A 21,256-nucleotide genomic window follows, 5' to 3' on the forward strand; every position below is an offset into this window, starting at 1 on the left:
TCCTGGGCGCCTGGGTGGCTCAGTTGGTTAAGCGACTGCCTTCGGCTCAGGTCATGATCCTGGAGTCCCGGGATCGAGTCCCGCATCGGGCTCCCTGCTCGGCAGGGAGTCTGCTTCTCCCTCTGACCCTCTTCCCTCTCATGCTCTCCATCTCAAATAAATAAATAAAATCTTAAAAAAAAAAAAAAAAGAATTTCTTCCTGTCTCAGGTACTATCTAGGAAAACACTAAGACAAAGCCTAGGTAACATCTACATCTTACCCATTTTTTACTATTATGTTGCTTAACACAAATTCTCAAAGTATTTGATTTCAGAACCCCAGTACATGTTTTAAATTATTGAGGAACTCCGAAGGGATTTTGTTTATGTGGATTACAGTTATCCGTAACTATTTACTGTACCCAAAATTAAAACAGCAAAATTTTTTTAAGATTTTATTTATTTATTTGGGAGAGAGAAAGAGAGAGAGGGCAAGCACGAGTGGGGGGAGAGACAGAGGGAGAAGCAGACTCCCCAGTGAACAGGGAGCCTGAAACGGGGCTCGATCCCAGAACCCTGGGATCATGACCTGAGCCAAAGGCAGATGCTTAACCGTGGCACCCCAAAGCAGAAAACACCCAGGCACCCCAAAACAGAAATTTTAAACACAAGAATCCACAAGCACACATATTGTTATTAGCCATCAGAAAGATGATGCCATCAAATTTTGGGCAGTCTCTGGAAAAACTCCACTGTACACTTGTGGGAGAGCAAAAAATGAACATCACTTTTAGTATTATTTGGAAATAGCAGATCCCCTAAAAGGATCTTGGGGACTTCTAGGGTCCCCAGGACCATCCTTTGTGTACTCCTGACATAGCTAATAAGGTTCAAATAAACAAGTTTGTTATTTAAATTAACTAGTGATAGCGTCAGTTTATAGCCAATATTTACTGCCAATGTTACATTTACACAACTATCTTTACTGACTCGTGATCAGAGTCTGCTTGCTTTTGCAGTTTTATCGCCATATCAATCAATCAGTTTTGGTTACCAGCCAACAGACTATCAAATCGGAAACCCTAGGACAAAAAATTAATACGTTACTGAAGGACAATTATCAGCCTTGTTTGAAATCTTTGTTTATAATGATGTAAAGGAGACAGATGGAAAGCAGGGGAGATAGGGGCACTTTTGGTGGATTTGGTAAAGGCTGAAATTATACAATTTAACAACCACTGAATTAACAATTCCATTACTGTTTTCAGATTTATACTATTATGAGATGTCATCCAGATATAGAAAAGAGTCTACATTGGTCTAGGTATAGTATTTATTGTTAAGTTTACAAGTGCTGCATTTGACACAGTCCATAAAACTCTTTCAGATACTTGCAGAATTGTCTTGGTTTACCTAGTTTTTCCACAAGCCAGGTCTGTTTCCTTTTCCATCTCATGTTCGTTTTGACTAATAAATATGCTAATAAAGCCATAAATAAACTATAATAAAGCCTTGAATTGCTAAGCATTTTTCTTACGTTATTTAATCTGAAACTCAGAAGAGGGAGAAATCAAGTTTTTTTTGTTTTATTTTGTTTTGTTTAGCAAACTGTGTAAATACCCTTCAAAGAAGAATCTGAATCTATATACTTCTAAGCTACAATAGTCATTGCTTTCTTGCTTCTCCTTTGAGTGTTCTTTACCATTTTCTGCCTGTTGCCCATTCCAAGTAGATTAGAGAGTCAAATAAATCATTCCAGTAGAGGACAATCTTAAAATGAAATGTCTGTTGGGGAAATCGCTTTTCCATTTATTAATATTAATTTTTAACTTTACCATATGTTCAGTTCATTTTCCATCTCTGAAAGTCAGGGCTCATGGTGTGCATGTGTTTTTCTGAATAGTTGAAAGAATGATGTTACCCATCCAGTGGTCAGTTTATAGCCTTCCCATTCCAGTTCTTTATCCTGAGTTTAGCTCAGTCCCAGGTATGGCCACATTCTGGTAAATCCCTTAAGCAAGAAACACTGCAGCCAATTTAAACAAAAGAAAGGGAGGGAGAGCTGCTGTGAACGGCAGCTATGCCAATGGGAAAAACGAAATCAACCGTTTGCCAATACTCTGTGGCCTGAGGGTTAACGTAGTGTCCAAACAGAACTTATAAAACAAGCCTTAAAATTGAAGCATCACAGAGTAGGGAAAAGAAACCACCAACTAAAGGTGATGAAATGTTTTTCTATCTCAGCACTGGGGTATATCTTCAGAACATCAGATAAACACAAGATATTAGAAATACGTCTCATATTGTTGATCTTTTATAAGACCAGATTGATACTAGGCACAGGTTTAGATAAAATTTACTTACAAATGGATCTATACTTGCGTTAAATAAACCCAGCAGGATGACATCGTGCATTCAGGCCTGTTTGCTTTTGTTGATGAACGTAACAGTTGGTAAAGTTAGAACAATACTATGTTTAAAACTGTCAAATTAGGGAGAGGGCAGCTATCAACTGAGTTTTCATAAATGACTTTGTTAAGTAATCTGTTGTTTTAGGCAAAAAGGGAACTACAAAATGTTGTGAGACAGTGAGAAGTTATTCCGGCGTTGGCCCTTCATAACGTCCATTCACCCTCCTCCTCCAAGGACTTTCTGTTCAAGTCACAGCAGCAAAATAGTCTAGTAACTAAAACAACTCCTAGGAATCATAGGTTTTGTCAGCATGACATTAAAAGAGCTTATTTAAAAGCTACAAATAGGGCTACATTTACTTAGATTTCACACATATTATGTCATCCTCCCGAGTGTTTGAGAGGATTTTTTACTAACAAAATAATAATGTCAGCAGCCATTTGTTTTAGTCTGTCCTTAATGGTATTTAATCCTCACACTAACTCTACAAGATAGATGGTCGAGACTTGAACCCAGATCTTTCTCTCCCCAAATCTTTCGTTCTTTTCACTAAGTGCAATGATGTCTAAGCCACTGATAGCTGGATAGGAATACATATGGCTTATCGTCCTCATGCCTTTCATGTTAGAGTTAAGACTCACTCACCCAGAAAGGAAAAGGTAGGAGGAGACTGAACTATGGCTACTTGTGTAAGATGGATTCTGATGATAACCAAGTATTTCAATTTCTGGGGCAATGAAGTGAACGCTGAACAAACAAACCCTGACTTTCTCTTTGCTGTAAACATCAAATATACTTCTGCCACTATGCCCAGCATTGCTGCCATTATGCCCGATATGGTGGGTTTTCTTCTAAACATATAGATCAAAGACCAAGGTCAGATGGAGCCAGCATTTCACACATGGTAGCCCCAGAAATGGCGGCTCTTACGGTCGGTAAGCAATGGCTGTAAGATGATGTTTCTCCATTTTCTGACAAAGATGACCAAAAACAGAAACAAACAAAACAACAAAACGCCATATGAAAAGCTGAGAGAGAACGCCAATATCTGCAATGGGGAAATCTCATCTAAAAGATATCCTATTATAGGTCCAATATAAAGCCATTATTACTATTTGTATTTAGTTAGTTGTCATTTGCCACTTGGTTGCCAATCTGTCAACAGTTCTTGGTAGTCAAACTGAAAATCACAGAGTTGACTATCTTATTCTAATCCACTGAGATGCTAGTAAATAAGTAAAGACATTCATCTGTGTTATTATTACATTGTATTTATTTGGGGATATGAAATAATTCTCATTTTTCTTCCAGGTGAAGGAGAAACAACTGATTTAAAGTGATTTCTGTAAAGATTCTCATTTGGGCATTCAATGACTTTAGGAACTGTTTAAATAGGGTCATGATAAAACTCGTTCATTTTTCAAATTTTACAGCATGAAACTTTATATTAACAGAAAATTTTCTTACTGAGGCCCAAAAAGTCAAACTAAGTAGTAAGTAAAAGTGGAACTGCTTTGGTGAAATCTGATTGGGAAGATGCCACAGGCCCTCCCCAATACCAGTTCCCCATCACTACCTCCAACTACTCTGGAGAATAAGGCTTGATGGATTCTTCAGGACTCCTTGGAACTCAGTTCTCCAAAATGATCAACTACATGACTGATTGAATTTTTTCATGAAATCAGAAATCAACTATTATGTGAGCTGTGACTTTGAAGCAATTAATTTTTATAAAACAACAAGAACATCATGATTCATATAATCCCATGAGGGCTGTCCACTTCAGGGTAGTCTGATTTGGAAACCAGGCACTTACTCCACAAATGATGGCGTTGCTCAAAATAGTTTTGGAATGTTCATTTTAGTATTGTCCCTTACGCGTCCTTTTGGATTCTGTCAATATTGGCAAACCATTGTCTTTTGAAATTGAATTTGATCTTTTAGAATAGTCAAAATCATAACAAGGGCTGTCAATGGTAGTAAATGGTTTGTCAGAGTAACACTGCTCACTTACTCATTTGTTTTAATAAACCTGGCATGCGACCATAAAGCATTATAATTTTTTTGTGTGTGTGCAGGTTAAAAACTTTTCTTTTTGAAAAGAAAAAAAAAATCCAGAAGAGATCTAAAAGCAATACAGTTTGGAATAAGATTAGGATTTTATAAAGCAGATATTTTAAATATGACAACCTTTTTGTGGATGTATAAATTCTTGCTGAATTATCCCACTTTTAAATAAGCATCTCTCATATAGGAACAATCTACCACTATAAATCTTGACAGCTCGCAGTTTCCCATTACAAACCAAGGGAAATTCTACCAGCTCCTTGTTTATTATGAAAGGTTATGTTAAAAAAATAATTGGTTAGTTTCTGTATGGAAAACTTATGGCCTTGAAAATCTGCTATTAAAAAAAAAAGATGTTTGGGGAAAAAATAATTAGAATTATGAGGAGATGAGGCAGAATTTCAGTAAAATCATCTCTGGACTGACTTTTAAAAACATTTTTACTTAGGTTATCTTAAAATATTATTTAATAAGGGTTAAGAAGATGATTTTAAGGGGAAATAACACAAAATTTCGTAAGAGGAGAGAATACAGAGTAGTCAGCCTGGGAAAGTCTGACTGTTTATTGGGAGGTCACTTAAAATTCAAATTCAGTTAAATGCTCAGGAGTGTCTACTGTTTTCCTCCACATGCACAGCTCTCACTCATTTAATCCTCAAGACAGTCTTAGGAGACGTAATATTATCTCCATATTAAAGCTGAAAAGAAGGGGGTGCCTGGCTGGCTCAGTCAGGACAGCATGAAACTTTTGATCCCAAGGTCATGAGTTCAAGCCCCTATGATGTCATAGGGCTTACTTAAAAAAAAAAAAAAAAAGACATTAAAACTGAGAAGAAATAAAGCTGGACACAGAGAAGTAAAATAATTTTCCCATAGTGTAATTCCAGCAAAACTGTCTTCTGGGTCTAAACCCAATGCCCCTTGCATTATACCGTTTCAACTCTGGGGCTAAAAAAGCCAAGATGCTAAACATCAGCCATAAAGGAAAATCAGGGGACATTATAATTCTAACAGATTGGAATTCAAGATGAGAATGGCCTCAGGATCCCATTCCTTGGACATGTGAGTTCTTTGGTTTCGAAGCAAGGTATAATCAGTTAACTTATACAGTGTGAGACAGAGCAAATAATGGAGATAGGGCTCACTTTAGGTGAACAGAAAAAGGTCTGGTGGGAGAAAATAGGATGAAATCAGGTATGACACTTATGACTTAGTCTTTCATAAGAATACCATTCAAAGTCTCTCATCTTCTTTCCATAGATTCCTATTGTCTCTTACTGAGAGAGACAAAGGAGAGGATCCATCACAACTGCCCTGAGGACTTCCAAGGGTGGAGGAAAGACCCTGACCAAGGGCCTTACTTACATCTTACATCTTCCTCAATCTAACCCCTCAACTGTCTCCTCATCTATCTTTGCACACAATTTTATTCTTAAAATGTTGCCTGGCAGAAAAAAAGCCACATCTAGTGGTGATTTTATACGACTCATTAGTCCCAGGGTATTTCAGCCAATGACTTGATGAAAAATAGTTTAGATAAATTAATGAATGCTAAATTCATAATGGGTTACTATAAAACTGATATGGTATGGGGAAATGCCTTCTCTTTTGATCTTTAAATCATTGAGACGTAGGATAAACTAAGTTTACTTAATCACTGTAATAACCAATGATTAACACTTTTACAGATGCAGAATCAAAGAGATAAATAAACTTGTCCAGATTCACAAAGCCAGAGCTCTGAGACTAGGATTTAGATACACTCAGTCAGGTTCCTATACTCTTGTTCATTAGACTCTTTCTTCCTGCTTCAGACAGAAAAGACTTCAACACACAAACACACACGTTGGCTGCAAACATCAGGGGAACAAATCAAGGAACTGTGTGGGCTCTGGGTCCTCCACTTGAGACAATTTTAAATTCTCAAATTTTCCTCATGAGTTCACTATGAAATGGTTGTGTACACAGTAATTTGCAGTGTGCATTTTGGAATTAGTCTAAACACACAGAAAGTACTATGAGAATATTTTCTACAATAGCATTATCACTAAATGTAATTGCATATTATATCACTATAACTCAAGATACTTCACTATACTTTAAAAAATTCCACTTAAATCACAACCCAAATGAAACTACCTCTCTGAATCATCATTCTGAGTTTCTAAGGAAAACTTGAAGGTGCAATCTCATTACAACAAATTCATCGTTACAGATTATTTTGTGAATTGGTATGCTTTTTTTCTTCAGCAATTTGTACCAATTAAAAATATTACCATAGGGTGCCTGGGTGGCTCAGTTGGTTAAGCGACCGCCTTCGGCTCAGGTCATGATCCTGAAGTCCTGGGATCGAGTCCCACATCGGGCTCCGTGCTCAGCAGGGAGTCTGCTTCTCCCTCTGATCCTCCCCCCTCTCATGCTCTCTCTCTCTGTCTCATTCTCTATCTCAAATAAATAAATAAAATCTTAAAAAATATATATTACCATAAAAGAAAGAAACTCCATCACCATGTCATATTCTCTATTTGCTTTTCATGTGTGGGAAGTCTGGTTATGAATCAATGAAGGGAGTCCATGGTGATGTTCCACCCAATATTTAATCTCTTTGGATCTGGTATTCTCTCTCTTCCTTGACATGCTCCCTCCAGGTTATCTGTGATCCCCCCCTTACCATATGATGTGCAATTTTCTGACTGTTCCCTTCACAGTCGGTTCACATTATTTAAGTGTAATTCTTTGATTAATACCATTATTCCCTACCAGACTGAAATGCTATAAGGGTATTGACTATACCGCTAGGTATATTGAGTCAGAGCATATTGAACTTCCTGCTCAGTAGTTCAATAAGTAAATATTTGTTGATAAATAAATAAACAAACCATTCCATAGGGATATTGTGAGTTGACCAAAAAAAAAAAAAAAAAGTACCAAAATGAAAGTCTTTTGTAAACTGGAAAAGAAATGCTTTATAAATGTAAGCTCTTCGTGATCTATTGGCCTTTATCTTTTCAATCAATATTCAAATTAAGAGGAAGTGGTAGTGCAGATACTGTCAGACTGGCAAGTTCCCCAAAGTTTCTGGGCTTAATAGAGCTGGCTGTTGGCAAATGCTTCATCATCTCTGTGGGGAAGAAGGAGAGCGAGAAGTGATTCACCTCTCATATTAGCCCTGGGGGACAAGCAATTCACATAATTGCTCCTGTAGGAGGAAAGAGAGAGAAAAAACAATTCCAAAGACATGAGACTGGCCGTACGATATCACCTTCTTTTGGGGATTCCTGCAAGTATTGCAATTTTTAGGGGTGGCACTCCTGGGCTCTAATATTCAAATTCACTGAGTATATCATGCTATAGAGCAAAAGTTCTGTAGCCTATAATTTATTTTTTTTAAACCCATCTACCTAAGCACCCTTGAGGAAAAATAACTTAATTCCATGTCTTAAAGTTAATCTAACTACTAAAGTCACAAAGACTGGCAATAATCACCTTAATCATTCCAGCTAGTATTGTTACAAAGTAGGGCACTGAGAGCTGCAAACAAACGCATGGCAATCAATCAGAGCTGAGGGGAACTACTGTGCACCTGGGGTATGTTTAGAAACTGATTGAAAACCGTGTGAGCAGCAAGCCATGAAGATTGTACCTCCCGGGCTCCCACCTCTGCTGAACAGTGTCAACATGCCCAACTTCAGGACAGGCTGTTAATTTTGATTAGGGCTCTGACTCCCAGTCAAGCAGGGGCAAAGCAGAGTATGAGAGGTCAGATAAGAGGAAGCAAATTCCTGATCTATTTGCCCTGGCACTGTGGAGGGGTCGTGATTTGGGAGCCAAGTGGGAGATGCCTCTGTGGTCCCCTTGGTGAGGGAAATTCCCAGAAAAAAACCCGACTCTGAATATGCATATGTAGAGGCAGCATGGTTAATCATCACCTTGCACATTGAAAGGGATCAAACCAGCCAAAGTGCTTGTGCTGAAAACAGATGATGTGTCCCTTTTCCCTATCCGGATGCAAATTGCTTCTGCAAAGAGTTGACTTCATTATAAAGAACTGTACTGCCTGAATTTGAGAGGACGATCATCAAGGGGCAGTGACCTTCTGTCTGATCTGAATATCAGCTTATCTTAGTGCTGAATAATGCATGTTATATTTATGTTCTAATTTAAATATTGTTTAATATTTAACTTGCTGTTGCCCATTCACTGTGTTAAAATAAGTAATTCCTAAATAGTATACACATCATGGGGTCTGTAAATGCAGTCATGTTGACATTGGGCTTTCTCAGGAAAAGTATGTGAACCTCAATCATTGGAAGGCTTGGAATCTGGGACATGTTACTTCATCAACTCTTGATCAGTCTTAAAAGATCTTTGCGGTATATGTTGTGGAGAACTTGAGGGAATTTCTTTTCTTCAAAAACAGCCTTAGTGTTAAGAAATGAACTAAGTTTTAAGAGGGTTATTTAAAACTTCGATCATGTTAATGGGATTTTTAAAACCCAATAAAGACGTCATCCTGATTTACTTGCTCTGGTTATTAGTTTATTAAACACTTTATTATTTGTCCCTTTATATACCATACACTGATTTTAAGTGACAGCAAACATCCAAATGAAGAATAAATTAAAAACTCAGTGTTTCTAAATACCCAATGTTAGAGCAAAGAAGATGACAAAAATTCTAGATGATTTAATTACTCCCCCGTTGTTTTTCAAAGACATACTGTGCTGTGATTTCAATATACCCTCAGATATTGCACAGATATCTTTAGTATAAGAGCATTTGTACTGAACTTGGAGTCCAAATACATTAGCAAATCTTTTTCTGCCCTAAGGGAGGGCATGGGTGATTCATTGCTTCTGGACGCCAGTTTACCAATCTGTAAGATATACTAAGCCATTGGATTAGGTGTTCACCCTCCTTCCTCTCTGTTACAGCAGGCCTTGGTTCTGATACTAACTATAGCACTTCTAGTAGGTAGAGATGGAATCATAGCCCCCTTTTCATAGCTCAGAGTCTAAGGGACTAGCAAGAGCATATACAAACTGAGGAAGCTGCCAGGCTTTGAAGACATGATTGCTAATACCTCACTCATGATTCCTCTCGAATGAAATAGTGGCCTGAAAGAAATGATGCATTCAGATTGATGAATAACAGAGCATCCACAAATAACTCAGTAAGACTCAAGCCTGCACAAATTCTAATTTTATCATCTTTAAAGATTATAAGGCAGAAATAAAAAGGGATGTTAAATTATAGCTGGCAAAGTACTCCAAATTAAACTTTTTAAAGTCTAAATCATATTTGGACAAAATTACTGACATAAGTAAATTAATAATTCATCTGAAAAATCACACTAAAACATTACTGAATTGCAGAGACAACCAGTACCATTCTTTTTTTTTTTTAATATTTTATTTATTTATTTGAGAGAGAGAATGAGAGAGAGAGAGCACATGAGGGGGGGAGGGTCAGAGGGAGAAGCAGACTCCCCGCCGAGCAGGGAGCCCGATGCGGGACTCGATCCCGGGACTCCAGGATCATGACCTGAGCCGAAGGCAGTCGCTTAACCAACTGAGCCACCTAGGTGCCCACCAGTACCATTCTTGTGTTAAAAAACAAATAATGTATATCCTACCCCCAGCACAGACCTTTTTATTTACAAAATTAATTATGACAATGAGATTTAGAGGTTTAAGATGCAGACTGTTGTACCACACTTTGATAGCAGTGCAGCAACAATTATATTTAGAAGCTTTTAAATTAAAAATGTAAAAGCCTCGTATTTGTCTTTGTAGTTTAATTAGTTGCTCAGTACCAGACTGGAGGTCACATTCATGACACAGACTGCCGGTTGCAAATCAGCACCCTCTAAAGGATCCACAGCAATTCTTTAAATGAGATGTCATAAATACCCCATAACAATGCGTTTAATGTCAATTTAATAAAATCACTTTTATATGTTAAATAGTAAAAAACGAATCCAGTGCCTACAGAAGGCCTCTAAATTGTCAATTTGGCTCCCATCCTCGCACTGAGGGGAAAAAAAAAGAAAAAATACATTGCAGGAATATAAAACTAGCAGAGCAAGCATAACTATTATACTTCCAGTAATAGAGCTACAAATGTTTTCTCTGAATGATGATTTATCCAAGGTGAAAAAAAAAAAAAAGACTAGAGTTTGTCTAATGAATTTAAAAGATGAAATAATGTGGGGCGCCTGGGTGGCTCAGTCGTTAAGAGTCCGCCTTCAGCTCAGGTCATGGTCCCAGGGTCCTGGGATCAAGCCCCGCATCGGGCTCCCTGCTCAGCGGGAAGCCTGCTTCTCCCTCTCCCACTCCCCCTGCTTGTATTCCCTCTCTCGCTATGGCTCTATCTGTCAAATAAATAAATAAAATCTTAAATAAATAAATAAAACATGAAATAATTTTATTGTGAAAGCTAAAGCTTAAATAACTGATAACCAAGCCTTGGCAGGACTGGTTCACAAGCTGGCCTGAGGGTGGTAATGATATAGAGAAACCAGTGGGAAGGAGATTTGTTTTTCCCTCCCTTACGTTCTGCCTGGGGGAAAATGGCAGCACGAGAGTTAAATCTCAAGTCCCAAACTCTCACTAGTGCCTCTACAACAGCTACTCTAACTAATTCTACTGCATTGTTAGTCCTTGTCCTCAAAGTAGTTTAAGGGGTTCCACTTTTTAAAAATAATTACTACGAATGTGGCAGGCCCAGTGCTCAGTGCTTTACATGATCTTAACAACCCCACATTTATTTATTACTAGCTCTGTTTTAGCGATGAAGAAATTTAGGTCCAGGCTAACAATCCCACAGCTAATAATGTATGGAATCTATATCTGAACGTAAGTCAGTTAGACCCCACAGCCCCACACACTTTCCACAACCGAGACTGTATCCAAATGATAGGAAATAATATCTGTGTTCTGCCTCGTATTGTCATTCTGTACCTGAATGCCGAGGAGTGCGAAACATATGTTTGCCTTGATGGAGTGTTGTGTTATGCATCCATATAGATGACACTTACAGCCATGTGTACAGAGTCATGATGTGTTTTCTCTCATAAAGGGAAAACCTTGGGAAGAAAACTAACCCCTATGTTGCCATCTTTCCTTTAATGTGCCTGGCAGAGTGTCAGCCTCTCAATAAGCCAAACTTACTGAAAGTAGCTTCTCTTCTCACTGCCTCCACCTCCTCATTTCTCAACTCCTTGCAATCTGAACTCTACCCCCACTTGCTGAAGTCATTTTTCTAACTGCCAAAACCAACTGGTACATCTTACTTGGCCTCTCTGTAACATTTGGCACTGACACCCATTCCTGCCTCATGAAACCACTGGTTTCTCCACTGGTTTCTGGCTTTCCTCCTTCCTCTCTGGCTGCCCCTTCTCAGTTTTCCTAATAGGCACCTCTTTATCTATCTACTCCTAAAATGCTACTGGCTCTTGGGTTTCATTTCCTAGACCATGTATATACTCTATACACAACCTGTTATATCATCTCAATGCTGATGATTCCTATTGAAAGAACATTCTCCATGGGTCTCTCATTTTTTAATGTCCTGTGAAGTAAGGCATTGACTATCCTTTGTCTGAAACTATCATCTTAATCGAGAACAGCCTTGAAACATACACATAGTGTCTCCTGAAAAAAGGCAGCCATGCTTATTGCTTGTTATGAAAGGTTGGGGCTTCCTAAGCTCAGATTTCCACTCCTATAATGCAACCCATGGAGAAACAGGTGACATCTTCAAATCACCCTGTGGAAATCGGAACTATGGGAAGCAGTACATACCATGATGATTCTCTGGCTACTGCTACTGCTGTGAGTAATGAACTGTCCTTCATTTGGATCCAAGAGTTTCATATCTTCTTATCATCATCCATGATCCATGAAACTGTGGCAAGCTAACTGGTTAATTTGAAAGTAGAATAAAATATCAGACCCTTCACAATTCTTAACAACTCTTTGTACCAGTTAGAATATCAAGGATTGTGAGAAGAAAGAAAAGAAAGAAGGGATGAAAGAACAAAAGACTTGAGAAGGAGAAGGAGAGAGGAAAGAAGGAAGGAAGGAAAGGAGAGACGGAAGGAGGGAGGAAGGGAAAGACAGCAATAGAATAGTCTTCATAGAATGTGCCAGATTGGTTTAGATTAATCAGGTCCCACTCCTAGAGAATGAAGTAGTGTCAACTTCCTCCAAAAACATGGACTGAGTGAGGAAGGGGTGGCCACCTGAAATAAAGCTTGAGTATTGCTACAAAGGGAGGAAGGGGCAATTAATGCTGGGTAGGCAATTATCAAATGTGTTTTGCACTCCTGAATCTATACCCTTGACTATACTTGCATTCCAGGCCAATACTTACAGTTACTCCATGGACATCTCCACCTGGCTGACCATTGGCACCTGAAATTTGGTATGCCCCTCCTCAGTCTCTCCTTTTTCCTGAACTGTCTCTCTTGGTAAATAGTACAACTGTCCACACAAATAACCAACACCCAAAAATGAAAGTCATCCTAATTTCTGTATGCCTTCTACCTCTACATCTAAGAAATCACTAACTCCATGTGGTTCTATTTCCAAGTAATTCTTTGAACTATCCTCTATTTTTTTTTTACATTCCCATGAGGATTTTCTTGATTCAAGCCATCATTGCTCCCCTGTGTGTCACCACAGTGTCACCCTAACTGGCATTTCTGCTTTCGATTTTGCCTGTCTCTAAACTACTATTCACATTACTGCTACCTTTGTTTTGGAAAATAAAAATCTTCACTTGTCTAAACCATATTTAAAATATTCCCCACATCATCAGATAAAAACATACTCCTTAATGTGGCCTCTATGATTTTCACTCCAGCCATCCTCTACAAAAGTTTTCCAAGTATACCATTCTCACTCATGCCAAATAACTCAGGCTGTCCCCTCTGTATGGAATACCCTTCCCTCCAACAAAGTCTGAGTAATTCTCACTCCTCTAGATGCAAGACTGAATTCAAGTTCCAAGCAGCACTTCGTTTTATGTCTCCAGCTAAGGCTGAGCTAAGGGGCTTCTTTTCTGGACCTTTGCTGTCTGAGCCTGGAACTTCCAGTGTGTGCTTGTACTGTATGACTTATCACTGTATTGTCATCAATGACTTTTTTTCCTTTCTTCTTCTTCTAATAGACTGTAAACTCCTTAATAATGGGAGTCCATCTTGAGCACCCATCATCCAGCATGGTGGCTGATCCAGAAGGGAGACCCATTGTCACCGAATGCTGAATGCAACAAATTATGATTTTATGGTGTATTCAGAGTTGATATTTAGTTTTACAGTGTAGCCATGCTGGTTGTCCACAATGCCTGTGTTATACCAGTTGCTAAATATTTTGAGTAACACTCCTTAGTACATGGATAGTACCCCTGTACATGTTGTTTGACATGCAGGATTGCTAATGCCATGTATTAACAACTTGTATTAATAGCTAGTTCCAGTGATTGATTCTTGATGATGCCAAATACATTAGGCCTATGGATGTGTGATTTTAATGCAGTCAGGATTATGCTCTATTATTTCAACTATAACAATCAGCTAGAGTTTACCAAGTGGAATAATTAACATGTTGTTAGCATGAGGAAGAGAACTGGTTAATCAATCTCACCAGCAGATGCACTCAAGGAGCTCAGAAACACTATCATTACTATCTACATACTGACTGTCACTCATTCCTTTAAGATAACTATTAATTTTAGAACTCATTTCTGCTAATCCCATTGACACTCATAAATTAATGATAAAAATAAGATTAATAATAATAACTAATATTTAATGTACACCTACTACATGCCAGGCACAGCACTAAACATTTTACATTCAGTATCACTATTATTTCATTGAATTCTCTCAACATGACTGAGTATTCTCATTATCCGTGTTCACCAGTGCATTGATGTTCTATTGCTGTATAACAAATTGCCACAAACTCAGTGGCTTAAAACAACACCTACTAAGTAAGTCAGAATTCTGGGCAGAGTGTGGCTGAATTCTGTTCTCAATGTCTCCTAAGGCTGCAGTCAAGTTATCAGCATGAACTGTGGTCTCATCTAAGGCTCAAGGTCCTCTTCCAAGCTCATGTCCTTGAAACTGTAGAACTCATGGAGGCCAGCAAGAGAAACCCTCTGGCAATTTCAATCTCTCTGATTTCTCTGTCTCTGACCTCTAACTCCATACTTAAAGAGTTAAGATGATTAGGTCTAGTCCATCTGCATAATTTCACTTTTGATTAACTCAAGGTCAACTGATCAATAACCTTAATTACATCTGTAAAATTTCCTTTGCCATGCAATGTAACATAATCAAGGGAATGATTCCTCATTCTATTCACAGGTTCTGTCTACACTCAACAGGAAAAAACTATAGAAGGGTAAGGGTCATTGAGGGTCATCTTCTAATTCTACCTACCACAAGTAGTAAGGAACCTGGTTAGAGAAGTTATGTTACTCAGACAAGGCCAAACATATATGAAGTACGGAGCCAGGGATCAAAACTAAGCCTAAACTATTCAGAGCTTCTGATACTAACCACTATGATGTTTTTCTGACCCCAGAGGAACCACGGCTTTGAGAATCAAGTTCAAATATATGAATCTTTACCCCTTCCCACCAGTTCACTTTTTTTTTTTTAAGATTTTATTTATTTATTTGAGAGAGAGAGAGAATGAATGAGAGTGCTCAAGCCAGGGATGAGGCAGAGGAAGAGGGAGAAGCAGACTCCCCACTGAGCAGGGAGCCCGATGTGGGGCTCAATCCCAGGACCCTGGGATCATGACCTGAGCTGAAGGCAGATGCTTAACTGACTGAGCCACCGAGGCACCCCAGTTTGCTTACTTTTAGAGGACTAGTTTCATCTTTATTAAAAGTCTCTTAGAGATCAATGTCAACTTAACTTCATTCTAGACTCAGTTACTAGAAAATATTTTCAAAAGAGTACAAGTTTCATCAGGTCACTCCTCAGCTCAAAACCATTTAGTAGCTTTCTTTCTCTTGCCACATCAAATCCAAATAGTCTGATCCCACCTTACATTTTCATCTTTATTTCAACTCCTTCCTGCCATACATTTCACTGGCCCCTCTCTGCCACATGCATTATAGCCCAACGGGAGTACATACTGTTTCCTAGGTCTGTGATGTGTTTCCTCTTCCATACCCCTTCTTAAAATCTCAGCTCCAATCTTTTCCAAGAAAATTTTTCCAATTCTTTCTGCACACATTGATCCTCCCCTTCTAAGAATTCCTATTACACTTAAAGTCAGCAGCACATACATTAGCATGTGATTATTCTCTAATTTTTCATGGATATTTGTTCTGTTTTCCTAACTAGTGTAAGTTGCTTTGGGCAAAACCATGCTATTTTCCTTTGACAACCTCCACATTCTGAGAACAGCACAAAAAATTGCATTGTAGGCAGTCGGTACATGTAAGTTGACTGATGGAGTTCTCCCAAGTTGGATTCTTCCTTTTCAACCAAGAGAATTTGCCTAATGTTTAGAAAGCAGCCTTAGCTCATCCAAAGATGCAAACTGTTGTCATTATGCATTCAGTTTGGTTTTGGACATCAGTACCAGGAATCTGTATGGCCGCATGCCTTCTCATTCTGGAATAGGCTACTTCTTCCCTGGGGCTAACGGCATCAGCCCAAGCTTACAGAAAAGACTTTTCTGACATTCCATTTGCTTGCATGTTGTTCCCACCAATTACTCCCAGAGCTTTATTTTGATTAGGAATAAGAAGACATGATATTTGAGGATTTAGATTTAAGTTTATGTACAAAGCTAAAATAGGACATCTAAATTTGTTTGCTTTCTCAACAAAAATATTAGGAAATGCAGTGATACAGGATGCTCAAGAGATGTAAGAAGTATAAAGAAAAAAAAAGCAATGAAAACTACTTCTGTACCATGCGGGATTCTGAATTGATTCTAACTTCTTGGGAATAAGCTTAGCATCTACAAGGAGGTTCAAGCTCCATTTGTCATATTGCCCCCAAGAAATCTAGAGTTTTATCAATTTAAATCATTTGTAATAATGTCAGGGAAAAAAAACCCTCTTCCATATTTTTTGAGTAAATCACAGCAGTCAGAAGACACTGACACAAAATGAAAGACTTTCTTTCTAGTGTACTGGCTAGGGAGAGAGACAGAGCTATATTGCTGTGGGCTTTCTGAACCTTCCTTAGAAACTCTCCCACCATGGCCAGTGAGAGCACTCGTAGACTAATAAGAAAGAAGAAATAAGTTTATTACTTGCCATTCTGCAGGGATTCAGTGTCACTTAGAACTAGAATAATGAAAACAGTTTAATATTTTATTGGTTATCTCTACAACCACAAAATCAGGCAATGCCATACAGTTCTGGACTCATGTTAAACATGAAGGGGAAACACATAGCCACCCCCTGCCTCAAATGTCAGGTCTAAACCTTCAACTGGATCTTCTCCAGGCATATCTATTATTTTTGTTTTACTGGAGTGCATAGTGTGGCTCTTTTATTTCTGAGCTCTTGAATGCTGCTTTTCCCCAAGCTAACTGATCCAATGCCTCAGTTCTAATTATGTATTTCATACAGACATGCCAGGCTGCATCTGTGAAAATCAGATGGAAAGATTCTCACTTCGGCCTCTTAGCGTGGAAACTGGCCTGTCCTTGGTTTTGGCCTTTGAGAGTCGGTGGACAGGGTAACAAACAAAAGTAATTCTTAACGTTTGTAAGGCAACCATCATTCAGCAGACACAAAGTAGGTAGGGTGTCTTATTCCTTCTTCCTGGACACTCATTTTACTAAACAAAACCAAACAACTTATAAGAATGTAGACAATGGGAAACACAATGGACACTTACTAAGCAACTTTTATGTACCCGGCACTACGATACAAGCTTTAATTCGGTTGTTTTGACCTGCCACAAATGTTTGAGTTAGGAATTAATATGAACATTTTAGAGATAAGAAGGTTAAGCCTAATGGAAGATTAATAACCTAGGTAATAAAGGTTGGTGCCAAAATCCAAACATTACTCTCTTTCTAACTCCAAAGACTCTTCTGTTTCCACCATATCACACTGCCCAATTTTTACTGGCTTACCACTATTTTAATGCTGAGCTGAGCTGAGATAGAAGGAATATCCAGCAAAGCAAAAGCTAAAGGACTATTTTTTAGAGTTAAATAGTCTCAGCATGCTAATGAGCTCCCTTAGTCTAGTGTCAGCAAAATAACACTGTTAGAAAAATTATTCACTAACTCGTCTGACACAAAGTCCCTTTTTAATTTCCCCCTCACTGAGTTCTGAAAAAAAAAAAAAAAAAAAAGAGTGCTCAGATACAAGTGTCATTTCTAGTCTTCCCAAGTTTTCATTTTATTTTTTAGCTCTTTTCTGTCTATTTCTATTTATTTCTATGACGCCTATCACCATGGTGTCTAAGTATCCAGACAAACACATTAAGCTAAAACAAAACATATGAAAGAATTGAAAAGAAAAGCTTCCCAGATCACTCTCCTCTGGAGCTGAGTTCTGTTGATTTAGAGATAGCTGATTGAGTTGTGAAACCCTGGGGCTATGCTGCCAGTGGTAGGAATGGGCCTTGGTGGCAATTTGTTATTGTTTAGCCATGGAAATGATGATTTACCTACAACCTATTTTTGGAATACAAGAGAAAATGAAACCAAAGAGAGTAAGACATAGAAAGTAATCCATTTGATCTTATAAATTATTCACCTCTGAGGATAACACCCCAGAACCCCAAACATACCAGATGAAAACAAGGTGCCCAGAAGACATGTAAGAGCTGTGCTTTTCTGTTGCTTTCTCTGTTCCATTTCAGTATGCTCATCCAAGTCATCCCACTATTTGTGGCTCTGAAGATGAAGAGCCCACAAAAAGGTTGTCATTACAGAAATAAATAAACTACTCCAAATGATCAGGCCATAGGATTGTAATCTACATAACTCTGATGCAAATAGTCATTTAAAAAAAAACCAAAAAACGATAGGAGTAGGGAGGTGAAATAATGTCTTTGGAATTTACAGTTAGGAAATATGAACATTCTGTAGAAAAAATGTTTGCTATCGAATATTTTACAAATACGTTTCAAGTCTTGTCTTTTAAACGTTCAGTACTACCTCCCCTCCCACATGCTTCACCACACATGTGCACGCACACACACACACACACACATATTACTAAGTCCTTTATTTTCTGGGGATCAGAGTCACCTTAGTACTCCTTTGGCTGCTTTTTAAAGATGGATCTACATGGTCAAGAAAGAAATAATCAGCACCCTGATTGACACAAACCTGGTGTTTCTGAACCAAGGGCAAACAATGGAATAATGATCTTTTTAAAACACAAATCTCATTGTGCATTTTCAATGGCTTTTTTTTTTTTAACACCAAAAGCAAAATCTTCAGTGTGGCCTTCGAGGTCTTATGTGATCTGGTTGTGGCCCCATGGCCTCTTTTGGGGACATTCTCTCCAGCTTTCTTCTGGAACACACCAGCTTTTGTGCAGATTCTTGAATAGACCAAGCTCTTCTTGACTCATGCCCTCTGCTTAGAAAGTTCTTCCTTTCTCTCTGGTTGCCTTTTAAAAACATTTCAAATATTGTTTATTGACTTTTCTAATTACAAATGTAATAAATGCTCTTGAATAAAATATAGAAAATATGAAAAGTTTAAAGAAAAGGAAAGTAAAGATAAGAGGCTCACAGAGACAACTGCTCTTAATATTTGATATCTTTCTTTCTCCTTGTGAACTCATTTCTTAGTACAAAGTGCGATCATCTTGCGTTTTTTCTAATATTTTCCGGTGTGTTGGAACATAATTATTTCTTTTTTGGTTTTACTAATAATTCTTTTTGAATTTTCTGAAAACATTCTTCAACATGTATTTCCTGAATGAGCAAAATCAGATGCAAAGAGTCCTGAGTAATTCTTCCCCACACATCTTTTACTGCCCATCTTATACACTAACTACCCTGTCTCTCAACTTTTTAAATATAACCTAAGATTTTAGACTTCAACTTTTAATATTTAATACTTACATTATAAAGTTTCTCTTTTGATAATAATTGTTTTTATTCATGTACAAGTTAAGTGTATAAAAAATACCCAGAAATCTGTATTTTAACTAATTTAATGTTCCTTAATTCCTTTATACCCTGACTTCCTTTTTATTGGGTTTTTGTTTTGGTTCTTTCTCAGTCATCTGAACTACAATATCAAATAACGTTTTAAATCAGAGTGCCTAAGTAATATCTAAACTCTCAGCCTCACGCAATTGAAAAAGTCCTTCTATTTACACTACAAATAAATTATCTCATTTTGTGTTTTCAATTTTAAAGCACACTATTTTTCCTTAAATTTATATAATCTTTGCTTTGTGTCTTAGGACTTAGTATTATGGAGGAAATGTTCAAAATCAGCCTGAATTTCTTCCCTTCTATTTATATTATTACAGCAAATTTCCCTTATCAAGATATTTCAAAAAATTTTTATCTGGATGTATCTTGATGTGCTTTCTTTTCTTTTATTTCATCCAAAATAAAATGAGATTTGTTGAACTCCATAATTAGGAATTATTTCAGTTCCTAGAAATATTATTTGGTTATAATATTTCTTATTTTTACCATTACAATTGTTCTACTATCTTCCTTAGGGAAACTAAATCTTTAGATTGAGTCTACCTTTTGTCTGCCAATCTATACTGTTTTAACTCACCATTTTTTTTTCCTAACTCAGCATTCTTATCACTTTATTATCTCTTCTGCTCTTTGGGCGAAATGCTCAAGTTTGTTCTCTGCATCACTGATTCATTTTCCACAATGTCAATTCTGCTCTTTACTGCATCTATTAGGATGTAAATATTGTTACCACATTTTAAGTGTTCTTGATAAACTTCCTTATATTGCTACATCCCTTTCCTTTGTGGCTTATCATATCTTCATTACCATCTGTTGTTATATATGTGTGTGTGTGTGTATATATATATATATATATACACATATACATATACATATATATTTATCTGTGTTTTTCATAGAGAGATCCTGCTTTCTTAAATTCTATTAGGAGGTAGTACGTGTAATTGTTGGTACCTAGCAGGCTTGATCTAGAGAAGCTTAGAGCCTTCACAGCCTCTTTAACTCTCTGAACAGATGGAATATATGAAAGCTAGAATCACAGATTAGTGTTCCCATTGCTTTTCCTGCCTCTTCTTTTTCCTTGAATTTCATGATGCAATTAGTCATCACCAGCAACACTTGCCCCAAGAGCCCCACCCAGCAGATGCACATTCAGTTTATACCTTTTTTAAGGAGTTAAAATCACCAATTAGATGTAGAAATGGAGGTACTAATTTAGGAGGCATTATGCTTAGTGGAACAAGTCACACAATCTCTGTAATGCCAGTCTAAATTTAACAATTAGGGTTTTTTAAAAATGTTTTATTTATTTATTTGAGAGAGAGAAAGAGAACATGAGCTGGTGGCGGGGGGAGGGCAAAGAGAGAGGGAGAAGCAGACTCCCCACAGAGCAGAGAGCCCGATGCGGGGCTTGATCCCAGGACCCTGAAATTATGACCTGAGCCAAAGGCAGACACTTAACCAACTGAGCAACCCAGCCACCCCTAACAATTAGTTTTCAAACAAGGTTGTATCACAGTTGGTTTAAAGAGTACACATAAAATAACAAAATTAAACCTAACAGTTAAAATTATGTTAAAATAGATGTAACATAAACATTTCCATTTTAACTATTTTTA

Source organism: Mirounga leonina, unplaced genomic scaffold (assembly GCF_011800145.1).
Source record: "Mirounga leonina isolate KUSES-001 unplaced genomic scaffold, KU_Mleo_1.0 Mir_165, whole genome shotgun sequence".
Classification (NCBI taxonomy): domain Eukaryota; kingdom Metazoa; phylum Chordata; class Mammalia; order Carnivora; family Phocidae; genus Mirounga; species Mirounga leonina.